Source organism: Cnephaeus nilssonii (assembly GCF_951640355.1).
Source record: "Cnephaeus nilssonii genome assembly, chromosome: 8".
Classification (NCBI taxonomy): domain Eukaryota; kingdom Metazoa; phylum Chordata; class Mammalia; order Chiroptera; family Vespertilionidae; genus Cnephaeus; species Cnephaeus nilssonii.
In genome coordinates, this window is record NC_137079.1 from 51,730,180 (window position 1) to 51,748,807 (window position 18,628).

Sequence of the window (18,628 nt, forward strand, 5' to 3'; positions counted from 1 at the left end):
TTGCTGAAATAATCTTTTTTTTAATACTTGAGTACAGAAACAAAAAGAAATTCTCCTAGTTTTGGATGTCATTCTCCCAGAACATCATGGTCATGGTATAAAAGCAATATTTATCTTTTGATAATAATTATAATAGCCATTAGGATAAACCCAAAGTGATGCAATAGTAGTTTAAGCCTTTACTTCAATGGAACTCTTATTAACTATGATCTTTGGTGAATACATAGGCCTTCTGGAAATTAAGATCTCCAACTTGGCTTGTGTGTGTGGAGGAGGTACATATTATACAGGTGACTCATATAAGTGATGGTAGAAATGGTTACTTCTACTTTCCTCCATTTAAAAAAAATAATATATTCTAGCTACTGAGGTAATAGTGTCACATGATTATTCTTAGTTTCATTCATTTATCACATTCTAGAAGACAGTCCTTAAATTCCAGAGTATAGCTCTCTCTAGATGGCACCTTAACTGAGTCGTTGGTGAGCTATTACACTATTATATCAGGCCAGTTAACTCTTAGTTTGGGAAAACAATTAATATCAGTTATTTCTGTGGTCAAGAGACCATTGTCTCAATGACATTGGAACATAATCAGACTGAGTTCATCTGTGGCATAAGATGTCCATACGTAAGACATTTTATAAACACTTTGATAATGCTACGAATGGTAATATTTCAGATAAGAAAAAAAATCTATATCTGGAGTATGTATTAATTACTGTAAGAATATATTGTTTTCACTTCCAAGGTAGAAGTGGTTAACTTAATATCAACATGACACCAGGTAGCTGAATGGCATTACCAAAGAATGGTGCTGAATTGAATATTGAGTGTTTGTAATACAGATAGGGTTACCAGATTCAGCACATATAAATGTAAACTACCCCATCAAATTTGAATTTCAGTCATACAGCACTGAATTTATACAGCATTGTATAAATACATCGAATGCAATATCTAGGACATGTAGCTTGGATTACAGTCAAAATCAGCAACAATAACACATCCCAATAACAAATCCTTTGTCTTTACTACAACCTGGTAGAATATCAGAGATATCTCTTAAAAGAGAGGAAAAATGCTGGCCATAAATGCATTACTTTGCTCTAGAACTCTAGGATTATGTGTTGTGACTCTCCTATCAGGCCTTTCCAATGGCTCCCCATACCATTCTTATCCACTATGCTTACCTCAAGCACCATCTAATATACTTTGCCATATGGACTAAGTGACAGGTTGCTTTTCCTACAGCCCTGACTTGTTACAGAGCTTTTGAGTCCCACTAAAAACAAATACTTCAGAGTCCACAATAAATGAGGCTAGTTACAATCCCAAATGTGAAATGTGCTGTCCCCAGAATCCAAGGAGCCTCACCAAGCATTGTGCTTCTTTCTTGGACATTGGGTCTGAGAAGTACAAAAACACGTCCTTCGTCATAAAGAGCATATCTCAGCACATCACAGACCACTGGTCTCCTAAAGGTTCCATCATTGTGAATGGGCATTGAATTTTTGCTAAGTTTATCTGAAAACCCCTGATACACAATTATTTAAGTTATTTTGGATATTTGATACTCCATGTTCACTAGATGCAATTAATATACTGTGATCAATATGTTAGACTAATGCAAAATCCAGTGAATGTCAAGATCATTAAAGTACCTGCAGATTAAACTGTATAATGAAATAATTAATATACCCTTGAGGTAAGATAGTGAATAGGTACTGCTGACCATTTCAAGTAATCATTAATTGTTTTTAATTATCCCTACTGATAAATATCAAGAGTTAAATAATCAGCAATTCACTACTCACATATCAAGTGCCAACATTTTTGTTGTCCTATTCTCCTAAAAGATAGGAATCGAACCTGGGACCCCTCAGTCCGCAGGCCATTGCAATTAGATATGATATTTGATTAAGTTTAGAGATATCCACTTTCATCTATCTGGCTTGTGCAGAGACCAGACAATTGAATGGGATGTATAGTAGATATGACTACACTAGAAACCTTCAAGTATTTGTTAGTGTTACTGATCACTCTACGTTCTCATGGGATGTGTTATTGCTGCTGATTTTCTATGTTGGTGAAGTAGAGAAGTTTCTTAGTGTTTTATGTGGATCTTCTTACCCTACTAAGTTTTACTCTATAGAACTAGACTTTTAGAAGTTGCTAATATGATAATCCCAATTTATTAAATTTGGCCAAGGGGAATTAACCAAAGTTGTGTTGATGCCCACTATGACCCAATTGAAAAAAATAAGGTAGGTAAAGTCTTTATCATCTGGCTTTCATAAGCTTCTACTCCAACTGGAGAACTAAGGTGGTTTTTCTTATCCCAGGGTGTCCATGTCAATACAGACAATCAAACATTTCTTGAAAATCTTGGCATTTTTTTTCTATATTAATTATGCTAGTAAATGCCTGAATATTCTTTGGAATATATTACAGGATTCTTTCTCAAGAGAATGTGGCATCAACTTCAAATAATAAATTATGGATTTGTAAACAGATTTAGATTTATAAACTACAATAGGTCTGGATACTAGCGGATAATAAGACTTTCATCTTTCATTGGCATAGCTGCTCACCAGATGTTGAGCTTTTTTTATTGTACCAATCAAAATACACCATAGTTGGTTGTCTACCTCTCTTCTATGAAAGCTATGATCAATTTAGTCATCATCACAGAGCCCTGAAGATCAAGTTATTGTGATCGATGCTCAGATCATGCTACGCATTATACCAATTTTGCCATCCTTGCCTCTGAAGGTGAAATGCTGTCACCAAGTCTCTGCCACTTCAGTATCCCACCATATCCATTATTAGGTAGTTCATGGCCTTTTCCTCCTACTAATAACTATACCTTTCAGAGAACAGTCACCACCAAGATTCTCAGAAATGGTGGTACCCCCCTTATCAGTGTATTCTTTACTACGTTAAGTAATAAAAAGTGTTTTTCAGACACCCTAAAATAATAAAATCAGGTGGTCAGTAATCTCGTCTTACAGAATAAATTCATTGTACCATTCCCATTTACTCCTCCTAACTTTTTATATCTTTCTCAATATTGTGGCCCTCTTCTTCACTTATTGAAAACATTCATTGTTCAGTACAGATAGTACATATGGCTACTAGGACAGTTGAAATTAATGGGACTAAATTTTTTATAGACTTGGCTCCAAGAAAGTATCAGTAGTCTAGAATATTGTGTCCAAAGATTTGTATCAAAATAAGCTTTCAATTTTCAGTTAGAAAACTATTCAAAGGAATCTAGTTAAAGAGGTTGGACATGGAAATATGTTTACGTTTTTGGAATACATAGAGAGTAGGGTTGTGTTGATGTCGTTCCAGGAAGCAATTCCAGCTGAGGCTCAGTCAGCTGTCTATATGAGAAGGAGAAAGGAAAAAGTTGGCAAAATAAGTTTCCTGGGAAGGAATTGACTAAATAAATCCTCATGTCAAAGACTTAACCAATTGGACATAAATTTAAGGCAATTTTCAAAGCTATACAAAGATACAGATTGCTAATGAGGAAAGTAAAGCAAAAGCCATGTGATAACAGTGATGCAAAGTAGCAAAGAGCATGTTTTTACCAAGAAAATCTAGTTGACAATGATTTATAAATTTAATCTAGAGCCAAAATAACAGCAATATTTTGGACTGAAGACATATTTTGGCAGGTCTAAGGAAGTCAGAAATTAACAAAATTGTTTCTATCCTTAGCTCTGCTTATACATGTGTTTCTCTGAAAAATATTTAAGCAAAATATAAATGATTTCTTGCCAAAACAAGAAACATATATTATTATAATAACCTCTTTAATGATCAATTGATATATGGACATATTTTCTGCTATAAAAAGAAAATAGAATGAAAGGAAAAAAACAACAACTTCTAAATAAAGTTTACCTCTACCATTTTCCAGTGTTTGATGAAGAAAAAATAGACATAAAATTACCTTATTTTTCTCTTTTTAATAAATGGATAACTAAATGCATACCATATTAATAAATGTTGATAGTACTACTTCATTTCCAGAGGCTTTAAGAACATTAGACACCAAATTAATATGGGAATATTATAAAATCATCACAAAATTTTAAAAGATACTAACAAATAATATTTTTAGTTTCAGCTTGAAGTATATTATTTTTATTTTGAGATACTTTATATATTTTTGTACATAACTAAGACTTTTCAAAAAATGGTTTCCATTTTTAATCACCAGAATAAACAATTTAAAAGGTATTCATATTTGAGTGAAGCATGATTCAAGATGATCAATTTTACCTGTTCTTCATGTAGGCAGCCTACATGACTGCTTATTTGGTGCTAGTGGGGGTGATATTGAAGGCTGGTATGCCTGTGACTATTTTATGTCCCCACCTTTTCTTTCACTCGCATTTCTATCAATAGAGACTACCAGACCAAGTGTGTCATTCTGAACAGAAGTGAAAACAAGGTATGTTAGGTAACTATCACAAACATTGCTAAGTCATTGACAGATGTTTCTGTTGACATTATCCATAGAATTTAATCCTAAATATAACATTTTCATTTTTATTAGTTCTCTTGGCATCTCTTTCAAATCTGTATTTTTAGCTAATTTTTAAATGCTTATAAAAACACGAATCACTTTACATATATAAATATTTAATTGTCATACCCAATAGATCTCTTATTTAAAGCCCTTCAGATTCTGTTTCTATGTTTTGGTTGTTTTCTGTTTATTGTCCATTGTATAATAAATTGTTTCATGAATGATAAACTATATAATGATTATTCAAGAACCCGAGACTGAGTTTTCAATAGAATTGACTGGAGCATGCCATGAGTGATAGGAGGGCTTTAGAAGAGAAATATGTCATGAATCACTGCCATGATTCTAATTTTACAGATGGCACTGCCACTTATTCTAAAAAGGAAGAAATGGGGATTAGATCCCCTATAAAGAGAAGAAATCAAAATTGTAATTTTTAATAAGCTATAATAAAAATTTAAGAATTCTGAGTACAAGTCTGAGCTCATGGTAATATTTTCCTTGATACTAGTTATATAGCTACTAAAATAACTACCTTTGCTTCTAATTTTTTACAATGAACCTCAACAATTTAAAGTAATTTACATATGTTGTGTTCCCTGTGACTTAAAAAAACCCTAATAAATGTAGTTAATTTATAAAATAAATATAACTATATGTGTGAAAGAGAGTTCTTTTTTTGTGCATATATTTTCAGCAGAAATATGGTTACAAATAAATTTTGAAATATAAAGAATGCTTTAGAGTTAGTTAGAGCTAGGGCTCAATTTAACAAGTGTTATAACAGTCTGAGAATAATATTTAAGGATCAGATTTAGAGTACCTTACATGAAAAAAATATATATGAAAAATCATTTGAAAATAAAATACTAAAGTTTTATCTACTGATGAATATTGAAGAATGAAGGAGTCTATTATCTTCCCCCAAATTAGGAAATCTCACTCTACTTAAAATAGCTAGAGTGGATTATGTTCTCTGCAACTACCTTAAAGAACACACCTCTCAAAGAGGAAATTCTCATGAAGTAAAATGTTGAAGTTTAGGAAATTAGTTATAACTATTAAGTTATACACAGAAAGTATTTGAATCCAAGGGAAGTAGGTGAAGGTCATGCCTGAGAATGCCTCCATCTGTATTAGTCAGGGTTATTCAGAGAAACAGATCTAATAGAATATAGATATAGTTATATACGTATATATAAAAGCCAAGTGACCAGAACGACCAGTTGCTATGACATGCACTGTGGCAGCCAACCAGCCTGATTGGGGCCCCAATTGGCCCGCACAACCTCCCTCAGCCCCTCACACTGGCTGGCCCAGTCCCCTACTCTCCCCCCATGGAATCGGGAGCAGGGCTGGCTGGCCAACCACCTATGGCCCCTCCTCCCCACCAGCCAGGCCCCAATCTGCCCCCATGGGGTGAGCCGGCTGGATCCCACCCATGCACGAATTCATGCACTGGGCCTCTAGTAAGTACACAAGAGGAGATTTCTTATGGGAATTGATTTTTGCGATCATAGAGACTGAGAAGTCCCATTATGTGACACTGTGAGCTGGAAAACCAGGAGAGCTGAAGGTATAATGCAGTCCAAGTTCAAAGGCCTAAGGTTTTGGTAGTGGGGTGGATGCTAGTGTAAATCTGAAGTACAAAGGAGTACAAAGTCCAAAAAACATGAGCTCCAAAATCTGAGGTCAGAAGATGGATGTCCCAGATCAGAAAGAAAGAAAGAAAGAAAATTTGCCCTTCCTCCACCTTTTTATTTTATTCAGGTCTTCAATGGATTAGATGATGCCCCTCCTACATTAGTGAGGATGGATCTTTTACTAGGTCTACTATTTCAAATGCTAATCACCTTCACAGACACACCCAATAGTAATGTTTTAACAACTATCTAGGCATCCCTTAGCTCAGTCAAGTTGACACATAAAACTAACCATCATACCATCTGAATCCAGAAATGTTCTTTATATATTTTGAGATTCCTTTATTGTGATTATTTGTTTATGTTTATTTTATAAAGGATTGCAATAAAGGATTGCAACTTTCACATATATAGGTTAAAGGGCAAACCATTATACTCAACAAATTCTGTGCATGAATAAATCCTCATCTGAATATTTTTGGTTAGGTGTAATTTAGAATATATAACTTGGAAAATATGGCATAATCTCTAAGTTTGAATGTGTCAATGCACTCAACCATATAAAAGAGCTTGCTAATGATTTTTTGCTTAAATGTGCAATAATATTACTAGGAATGTGAAACTCAACAACCAGAAATAAAAACATTCTTTGACAGCAAAATAAATGACTAAAGTGCTTGAAAATAAATACATACTTATTCAATTTGCTCTAGTTTTAGCTCTGTTGCATTCAGCAGGAAGCTGTCACAGAGCAGTGAAGCTGCAGTACACACAGATGGCCCAGCTTTTTGTGAGAACAGAAATCTGTATCCATCCATGGCAGCAGATCAGCACTTTCTTCTAATTACTTTCTTGAGGATATCTGAGTTCCTTATTTTCAGTCTAGTAAAAAAAAAAAAAATCATCCCTATTTGTCTTAAACTCTTAAAATTACATTAGTTAATTTACTTTGAATTATAATGATCATTTCATTGATATAATAAAATACATTCAATCCTCATGTTAATAAGGTATTTAGGAAGAAGTTTTATTATGTATCAGTATATTACAAAATTAACCCAAAAAGATTACAGTATTTGCTCAACATTCTTATAAATTGCAAACCAAGAATTGAAAATTAAATCATTTGATTAAAAATTATGATAAACTATTTTGCTAAAATTATAATGACATTATTTGAAAAAATCAATAAATCTATGCTTACATGTGACAAAATTTAGCTTAAAATTGTTTTAATTAAAATGCTTTACTTTAATGAAAATTTGATCTAATATTTTGGCCTCGTAAACAGCATTTTATTTATAATCATTTTATTTTGTGACTTTATAGAATTGAAACTGCAAGAAAAGCTATAGCAGAAAAGAATCTAGAGGAGAGGGAGAAATCACAACATATCTGTACCTAGTCAATAAGATAAAGACTTTTATTATCTAGCTACAATTACCTTGAAAATGTGATTATACCTATTTGAGTAAACAAAAGAGTTGAGCAAAAATGAACAGATTGAGGGAAAAAAATTGACACTGCATGATCTCAGAGTTTTAAGAATATGTGATGGTAAGGCAATTTGATTCTACTTGCTTTTTAGGACAAGATATAAAAAAAATTACAGGTCAAACCTTTGTGTCTAAACTTTCATGTCTTTAAAGTACTAGTATCTCATTTTGACTTAAAAATAAGATTTACTCGCTTTACAAGTCTACATGGTTTTGCACGTTCTAAGATTTCTAACTAGATATCTTTACCCTAAGCCACCCTTTTATAAAATATATACATTTTAATTGATTTTGTGGAGGAAGGGAGAGGGAGATAGATATAGAAACATCAATGATGAGAGATAATCATGTTATACCCCACACTGGGGATCGAATGAGCTTGCAACTGGGGTATATGACCTGACCAGAATCGAACCATAACCTCCTGGTTCATAGGTGGATGCTCAACCACTGAGCCATGCCATCAAGGCAGCAGTATTATTTACAATGGCCAAGAACTGGAAACAGCCCAAATATCCATCAACAGATTAGTGAATAAAAAAGCGTGGTACATTTACTAATGGAGTACGACACAGCTCTAAAAAAGAAGGAACTCTTACCCTTAGAACAGCATGGATGACCTGGAGAATTTATGCTGGGCAAAATAAACTGGTCAGAGAAATATAAATACCATAAGATCACTCTTATATGTGGGATCTATTGATCAAAATAAACTGATGAACAAAACAGAAACAAAGGCATAGATACATGGAACAGAGGTGAGGGGCAATATGGAGCTGGATGAAAGAAGATGGAGGAATTAGACAAAGAACATATATGCATAACCCATAGACACAAACCACAGTGTGGTGATGGCATGAGGGAAGTGAGGGCAGGGGCTGTGTGGAGGTGGTCAAAGGGGATAAAATGGGGACATCTGTAATAGTGTTAACAACAATAAAAATAAAGTTAAAAAGGTAAAAATATAACAAAAATAAAATGCTAAACAGAAAATAAAAGATCATGGCATTTTTAGCAGCTATTCAACTGTTTGAAATGAATAAAATAAAGAGGTCTTTCTTGGTAATGAGACCTATAGTATATGGTGACATGTATCAAAGTCACACCAGTACCACCATCACCACCATCAACACCACCATCACCACCATCATCATCACCACTAACACTCTGCTGGCCTGAAAGCTGCTTGAAAAGGAAGCATATGGATACTTCATTATTCACATTTTCGATGAACAAGAGACAGTGAGTGTCTAATTTGATGATTGTTACTGCTGTACCCCTTAAATAAATTGCTGCATACTTGTTTAAAGAAGCAAATAAAAAATATGCCTCATGTAGAAAATAAAATCATTATTTTAAAATTTCAAAGGAGGGTTTGATTTTTGTCTTTATTGTTATTTGATTCAGGGAGATATTTTAGAAATTGATATTCATTCTTCTTTTAGAGATTTGGAAGGAAAGAAGACTTTTGAGGACATATTCCAGAAAAGAAAGAAGTCTTTATTATCTACAAATATAATTGAAAACCATCAATTTTTCAAAAAGAAAAGTTTACTAAGATAATTCTAGGTAAAGGGTAACAATAATTTATTGAATCAGAGTTAACATGCGAATTGTGAACAAGTGTTTTCATAATTAAAATGTACATATTTATTTTATACTTTTAACTCATGCTTTCCTTAAATAGTATGACCCACTAATTTATAATTGGATTGTAGTTCCATTCCCATTCCCAATGCGATTTTCAATATCTCATTTTCCTTGCTAGATGGTTTTAGTTTGCTTGTCTTGGAATAAACATCACTGCTCAGCGTACTGTGGCCATGTGTGATATACTTCTGCAGAGAGCCTCTCTCCACACCTGAGGTAGGTGTGGAATTTTGGTGATATAAGTGGAGTATGATGACATCTAGTGAATCTGTGTTGCCATGGTGTAGCTATAAGATGAGGAGGTAGAGTTAGGATTTTAAAACAATGCTTGTTCCATAAATTCCAGAATAACTAAGCTTGATGAGGTTATGTAGCACACAGTAAGAATTAAAAACTTTATAATTAGTCATTGGTATGAATATTAGAATATCTGGGTCATTCTTGGTAGCATTCTGCAATTAACCAAACAATTAATTAATTACAAAAGTTTAGGAAATACTATAAGCAAGGCCCAGAATATAGTAGATAATACTTAATAGGCAACAGGTTTCTCATTTTCCAATTTTTATTGAAAAATAAAACTATGATAACATCATCAACAACTACAAAATTGCAAAATATCATGATTTTCATTAGAGGTTTATTCACAGAAGCATGCGACATACTCAAAGACAAAAGGAAAGATCACATATCTGAACGTCTTTAGAACTTACTTGAGGATGCAAGATGCCTTTATTGTAAAGCATTTGTATTGGTGCATGATCTTTACTCAGAGATCTTCAAGTTCCTAAATTGTCATCAGTTTATCTGCAGAGCCAATGCTTAGGCCAAAATTTTATTTATAAAATTGTCTCACCCTAGCTGGTTTGGCTAGTGGATAGAGTGTTGGCCTGCGGACTGAAGGGTCTCAGGTTCGATTCTGGTCAAGGGCATATGCCCGGGTTGCAGGCTAGATCCCCAGTAGGGCATGCAGGAGGCATCCCATCAATGATTCTCTCTCATCATTGATGTTTCTATCTCTCCTTTCCTCTCTAAAGTCAATAAAAATATATTTAAAAAATAAATTAAATAAAATTGTTTCATCACTTATTTTGAAATTTTTAATGTCAAAACTATTTGTGAAGTCATATTTTTAAGTAATGATTTATTTTTTTTTAAATTGGAACCCATCATGTTTGACAGGACACATTCAAGGAATGTATAATTTTCATTATCCCCACACTATAATGTACAACATAATTTTCCTTTGAGAAGAAATAATGAAAACATATCTAGACATTATGATTATGGACATCTGTCTTTGTTTATGTTTATCTCAGCTTAATACAGAAAATGTCAAAAAAGAATGTACTAGTAGGATGAAAATTGTGTATCTTTCAGTTTTACTTTCACTGCTTAGTACAATGGGATAAAAACGGCATTGTGCTTCTTGTGTGGTAAGAGTTTAGTTAATGGATGTATAAAGCAAACATAGCTGAAAGGAAAAGTTTTATTACTTCATTCTGGACCATATGGATTTTGGTTGCTCTTGTTATATATTTTTGTGTTTTTGTTGTTGTTATTTTTTAAATGATGCTTTCTTTGAAATTTCTGAAACCTCTCCAAAATTTGGATCTGTACAAGTACAAAATTTTGTCTTAAAACATTGCAATTTTGCTTATTCTCTTGCCAAACAAAATAAGTCACACATGGTCTGATATTCCCAGGGAAGCTAGAGAACTGAAAATAAGAAGGAAAATACTTTTCATTCTAATTGTTTATTGTTTTTGTTCCTTTATAATAATAACAAAGAGAAAATAATAGAATATTTTTATAATAAATACTAGAGGTCCAGTGCATGAGGGGGCGGTGTCCCTCAGCCTGGCCTGAGCCCTCTCACAGTCTGGGAGCCCTTGGGGGATGTCCGCCTACTCACTGCTCCTTAGCACTACTGTGGAGGTGGGAGAGGCTCCTGCCCCCACCACTGCGTTCAGCAGCCATGAGCTTGGCTTCTGGCTGAGCGGTGCTCCCCCTGTGGGAGCATTCTGACCACCAGCAGGCAGCTCCTGCATTGAGTGTCTGCCCCCTGGTGGTCAGTGCGCATCATAGTGACCGGTCATTTTGGTCATTCCACCATAATGGTCGTTTAGACTTGTATTATATAGATAACCATACAATGATATCTCATTGTATTAAAAATAAATAGTTGCAAATTTTTTTAACCCAGGGTACATCTTTCTATTATCAGGACAGATAAATCCAAGCACTCACCTCTTGTTTAATCAGATATGAGAATAATTTGTTTTAATTAGTTAATTTTATTTTAATCAGATATTACCTTTAATTATATATTGTATAGTAGTTGCTTTCTTGATAAATATGCTTCCTATGTCAGATTGCATTTTGGAAGGTTTTATTTTGTTACTTTTATTAAATTTATTTGGGTGACATTGGTTAACAAAATTATATAGGTTTAGGTTGCATTTTAATTGGCTTTTTTTCTAAATAAATGCAGAGCATAATTTATAGCAGTTTACATTATTTATATTTCAACCTAGAAGATACAACCAAACTGTATTTCAAATGTGTATTCTGCATTGATTTTAATGCTATAAACTGTAATAGATTTCTCTGTTTATTAATGGTTAATAACAAAATGCAGAGGAAATGATTTTTAAACTTCTATATTGAAATTCACTCAATTCTTCAAGATGGCTATGTTAACATTTTGTGCAATATTAAGTCCTAATTTTAATTTTAGAAATAATTTATATCCTCCTGTACAAAATATTAGCTCTATTACACCACACCCAAGAATGGACTTTTCCTTGATTTAACCTACCAATGCTGTTTACTGCAGTGTTTATTTACGTCAATGCTCCTGTATTGTGCATCTGCCCCCTGGTGGTCAGAGCACATCATAGCTACCGGCTGGTTGTCCAGGTCATCTGGTTGTAACGGTCACTTACTCTTTTATATATATAGATTGTGCACCATGTGTTAAGCTACTGTTTCTCAGCTCTGAACCTGCTATTTTATACTCTGCTTTGTGAAGCAGAACCTAAAACTATGAAAAACACTTTTTCTGCTGTGCCAGCTACCACTCCACCAGGCACTGTCAACAGAGAGAACTAGAGGAGGATGGCAAGGCTAGAAGAGGAAGATGAGACGTCTACCTGCTTGTGTGTTCACTGTTAGTTTCTGCTCGAGTTATTATTGCTGCACAACAAACCACCCCCAAAATGTAGTGACATAGAATTACCAATATTTTAGATAGTAAATTAGTAGATGAGGGACTCAGTATGTGTTGAATTTGGGGTTCCCTATATAATTGCAGTCAGCTAGCGGCTAAGGCTACTATCATGTGATTACCCTATGACATTGTAGGGTTGTTATCAAGGATGACTGATTTCTACTGCTGGAAGTTGATGCTGGTTGTCCGCTGAAAGCTCAACTGGGCTGCATACTGTAGTGAAGACAAGTGCAATCTTCACCATGGCAGCCTCAGGGGAGACAGAGTTTTTAGATGGTAGATGATATCTCCCTCACAACATGTTCCAAGAGAAGCAGGGGAAGTAAGATTTTCACACCTACCTAGCCTCTGAAATTACACAATATCACTTCTCATGCTTTCTCTTGGTTATTGGTCTGATAATGATACAAAGGAAGGGAACATAGACCCCACTTTTTTTATTGGAGGAGAATTCAAGAAGTGTGATTCCCAAAACCACAAACACACAGGCCATCTCGGTTTTTCAAGGACCCTCTTCCAAGCTTCAGTGTTTTAATAATCCCCATGTCTTCCCTTTGTTCTCCCAGTTCTAAAGGACACATTAGTAATTTGCATTTACTTTTAGTTACCTAACTCAGTAGTTGAGCATCAATCTATGCACCAAGAGATCACCAGTTCCATTCCTGATCACAGCACATACCTGGATTGCAGGCTCCATCCCAGGTGGAAGGGCGTGGAGAGGCAGAGGGTCAATGTTTGATGTGTCTCTCTCATCCATGTTTCCATCTCTTCCTCTCCCTTCTTCTCTCTAAAGTCAATAAAACATATTTAAATCAAGTTAATATTAATATCAAGTTAAGAACTGTTAATAGTAAATGTTCTAAGTCATAATTGTGGGTTTTGCCTCCTCAAACACAATGCTACACATAGAAAATAATTATTCAGGTACCAATGGAAATGAAAGTAATTAGCAACAACAAATAAACTAATGACATATTTCAAACTGCTTCTGAAAAATGTAATTATATCTAGACAAATTGGACTTTTAAAGGAGAAATTACTTTTTAGTATGAACTGTAGCATTCACCAAGAACTATTGACTGCTTTTTACTATGTCCAAGTCTTAGTTCCAAATGTTATTCTACATTAAAATTTAAGGTAAAATACTATAGTAGATAAAATATGGAAGCGTGTAGAAAGTTAAAAAATAGTCCATTTATCTAAATAATTAACTGTAGTTTTTTTTGTAAATTTAATCCAGATGAAAAGTTTTCACAGCAATAACAAAAATTTTATCATAGTATTAGATAAAGAATTTTTGCTATATATAATACATGTATGGGTATACATGATTAAATAGATACATACTGTGATAATTATTTCAATAAAATAGGCACATTAATGCATATGTAGTTTATTATTCTTTATACCTTGCCATTAAATATTGTATGATTCATTTCCCTTAAATAGTGTTTAAGCATATAATTGCTAATATTTACCTGTTTGCTAAAATTTAGGCTTTCAATTCCTTGAAACCTACCCAATTCATGTTTCTTCCAAACTCATCACAATCTGTAAAATTCTTTCTGATTTTGGAACTTTAATGTTTTTTTTTTTTTTTAATTTGTATTTATTTATTTATTTTTTTATTCCTCACCTGAGGACATATTTTCCTAAAATTTTAGAGAGTGAGAAAGGGAATGGAAGAGAGAAACATTGATGGTTGCTTCCCATATGCCCTTGGATCAGGGCTTAATCCCCAACCAGGGTATATGTCCTAACCCCTGGCCAGGAATCCAACCTGAGGCCCTTTGGTGAAGCACAAGATGACCAACTGAGTCACACAGGCTAGCGTGGGATGTTCATGTTTTTTGTTTTTTTTTAATCCTTTTTTTCTTCCATGGTTTAAAATTTATGGTGGAAAGATTTCTATTCTTTATTTTTAAATTTAATTATTTTTTTAAATTTAAATTATTTATGGTTTAAAATATTACATATGTCTCCTTTTCCCCCCATGGACCCCTCCCTGCACCTTCCCATTCCCCAGCACATGCCCTCACCCCCCCTATTGTCTTGTCCGTGGGTTATGCTTATATGCATGCATACAAGTCCTTTGGTTAATCTCTTACCCCTACTCCCCTGCCTTCCCTCTGAGGTTGGACAGTCTGTTCGATGTATCTATGTCTCTGGATCTATTTTTGTTCATCAGTTTATGTTGTTCATTATATTCCACAAATGAGTGAGATCATGTGGTATTTATTTTTCTCTGACTGGTTTATTTCGCTTAGCATAATGCTCTCCAGGTCCATCCATGCTTTGTAAATGATAAGAGTTCCTTCTTTTTTACAGCAGTGTAGTTATCCCATTGTGTAGATATACCACCGTTTTTTAATCCACTCATCTGCTGATAGGCACTAATGCTGTTTCCAAATCTTAGCTATTGTAAATTGTGCTGCTATGAACATAGAGGTGCATATATACTTTCTGATTGCTGTTTCTGATTTCTTGGGATATATTCCCAGAAGTGGGATTACTGGGTCAAATGGGAGTTCCATTTTTAATTTTTTGAGGAATCTCCATACTGTTCTCCACAGTGGCTGCACCAGTCTTCATTCCCACCAGCAGTACATGAGGGTTCCTTTTTCTTCACATCCATGCCAACATTTGTTAATTGTTGATTTGTTGATGGTAGCCATTCTGACAGGTGTGAGATGGTACCTCATTGTGGTTTTGATTTACATCTCATGGATGATTAGTGACTTTCAGCATATTTTTATATGTCTCTTGGCCTTCTGTATGTAAGATGGGAAACCATAAAAATCTTAGAAGAATACCCAGGCAAGAAAATATCAGACATATGTCGTAGCAATATCTTTACTGATACAGCTCCTTGGACAATGGAAACTAATGAGAAAAACAAATGGGACTACATAAAAATAAAAAGCTTCTGTACAGCAAAAGAAACCATCAACAAAACAACAAGAGAGCCCACTGCATGGGTGCATGTATTTGCCAATGTTATATCAGATAAGGGTTTAATTTCCAAAATTTATAGGGCTCTCATACAACTTAACAAAGGCAAGATAAACAATCCAATAAAAAAATGGGCAAACGACCTAAATAGACACTTTTTGAAAGAAGACATACAGAAGGCTAAGAGACATATGAAAATATGCTCAAAGATTTCTACTATTAATCTCACTTTCCAGAATTTTTCAATTATCTCATTAATACTATTAAAATATAATATTTTATTTAACTAAAATTTAAAAAAAATATATGGTGGATTTATCCTCTCTTTTCTATGCCAATGAAATAATAGATTAAAATACAATTTAACAGAAAAAAAAGATATCACAGTCTAGCAATAAAAAACAAAATGCAAAAAAACTAAGAGACAAAATATTCGGGTTAGAATCCTTGTTTTTCACCTTACTAACTAATACTCAGTGAATTACTTGAACTCTTTGTTCTTCAGTTTCCCCAACTAAAAACGGTAACTAATATAGTCATTAAGACAATTAAATATGTTAATATATTTAAAGCACTTAAAATGTTTGGGACCCAGTAAAAGCTATAAAAGTGTTAATCATTACTGTGTCCCCTACAAAGAAAGATATACTTCTGAAATATCCTTATTTAAATTATTTAGCTATAATTACTAAAGTTATATAAGACCATAATATATTTCCACAAAAGCAATTCTAGGTAGGTTTTTGAGAACAATGGAGAAGGTGCCTTAAAGTAACTTTATTTTGAAACATTTTTAAAAGCTAAACACTTTGCACATATTTGACCCAATTAAATGTGCATTGCAAAAATGTAAAAAGTGATGCAGGTTTTTTTTTTTTATATTCATCAAATATATGAAAAATAAATATTTAGCTTAAATATATGTTCCTATAATAATCTATTCATATTAACAAAAGGAGAAAGAACTAACATAGAAGGAGATGAAATAATTTACTAGTTAAAATGTGTATTAAATGATTGTTTAAAAACTGTACAAATATTTAATATCTTAAGTTATTAAAAGTAACAATTATAAACTAGAATAATGTAATTAATGAAAAATTGTAACAATAAAATTAATCACAGCTAAATGTTGCATACAGAAATGTTTAATAAACATCTATGCTGTTTAACTAAAACAATGGGAAATATATCTAAACATGAGAGAAAAGGCATTACTTACTCAGAGATGAGTCATTAGGTAACTCTCACCTATCAAAATAGCCAGTAAGAAACGCATGAAAGACTACCTTCTCATTCAGAGTGAAAATGCAAATTCCATTACAGCAAATCTGTTGTGTCAATACATTGCTATTTTAGCAGCTGTGAACTTAAAAATGACAGTTTGAATAATCATAGAAAAAATAAATATTAGACTAATTTTAGCATTAGACTGTCTTGTAATTTGACCTATTTAATAAAACATTTATTATTTAAGAGTTTGAATCAGTATTATAATTGTTGCTGAAACAATACTGAATTTTAAATGTGCTTAAGAATATTTAGTAGCTTTGCACTGTTATTGGAGAGGGAATTTGTTAATTAATTACCTGTACATCTATTGTTTTATTCAAAATTATTATGGGCTAAAACATACATGTAAAATCCCTTGCAAAATATCATGAATTACTTTGTAAGAAAAAATTGTCTGACACCAAATTACCAAATAAACAACACTCCTTCTGTGGAGGAATATCCAAGTGATTAAAAATCTCACTTAAAAGACAAAAGACGGGAAACAACATTGATAATCTATAAATATAAAAGCCCAGAGACCATAATGGCAGAACAACCAGAAACACCAGAATGACTGGTGTCTATGATGCACACTGCGGCAGCCAACCAGCCTGATCCGGGCCCTGATTGACCCCTCCAGCTGGCCCCACCCCTGATAGGCTCCCAATACCCTGATTGTGGGTGGGGCCAGCTGGCCAACTGCCCACGGCCCCTCCCTCCCACCAACCGAGCTCGATGGGCCCCCATTGGGGTGGGCCGGCCGGAACCCACCCATGCATGAATTCATGCACCAGGCCTCTAGTCTATACTAATAAAAACATAATATGCTAATTACACCAGACAGCCAAATGACCTTCCGGACCTCCTTCCAGACGACCTTCCAGACAAAGCCAGGACTTTGAGGTTAGAGGCAAGCTGCCATGGCTGCAAGGACCAATCCCCTTGCACGAATTTCATGCATCGGGCCTCTAGTATTTTAATAAAAGCCTTGGTAAGATTTAGATTTCTTCCTATGCAGTTTCTAGAAATTTCCATGACTTTTTTTTTTTAATATCATAACAGAATCTAGTGTTACTGATTGGGGTTATTGGCTGGGACTTTGGTTCTTTTTATTGATGCAGAAGAGAATTTAAGGTCAGGAAAATAAAAGTAAATTAAAATGGGTTTTATGGAAGATACATTCCAAACGAGGTGCAGGCCAGTAGAGAGAGACAATGGCCAGGCTGCTTTGGTTCAGTGGGAAGTCAGAGAAAAGGGCCTTGGGGACAGTTCAGGGGGTAGTGCTGGAAAAGCTGCAGCTGCCCATTGCTCCTCTGCAAGTCTCATGGGGTCCCTTACAGGTTGGGGGATGCATACCTGTGGGAGAAAGAAAGGGAAAAGGGAATGGCATGGAAGAGCTCCTTAGAGGTAGAGTGCACAGAGAGAGAGCCTGCCTCCACCTCCTGAGTTTAAAAGAGGGATTTTCCTGGGTGGAGACTTTCATTGTCTTCAGGGATGAGTGACAGAAACTACCTTTCTTCTGGCATGCCCTTACCCATATGTATACAGAAAACCCCCTGGGGGGGGGGTGGGGCCAAAACAAAAATGCAAATTTTATTATAATTATCCCAGGGCCCTAGTAAGGTCTTGGCATTGAGGTTATGTAGTTTTCCTCTCAGCTTGTGCCAAGAACCCCAAGAACCGCTGGTTCTGAACCTGCCTGCTGGCTGTCTGCTGGGCCACCCATAGAGAGGTGGTCTGAAGACAATGCTGGTCTGACCCCTGTTCAGGACCCCAGGGCAGGCCTCACTCCAGCTCATGTCTAACTTCCTACCTGAACCTAGTTTAGGAAGAT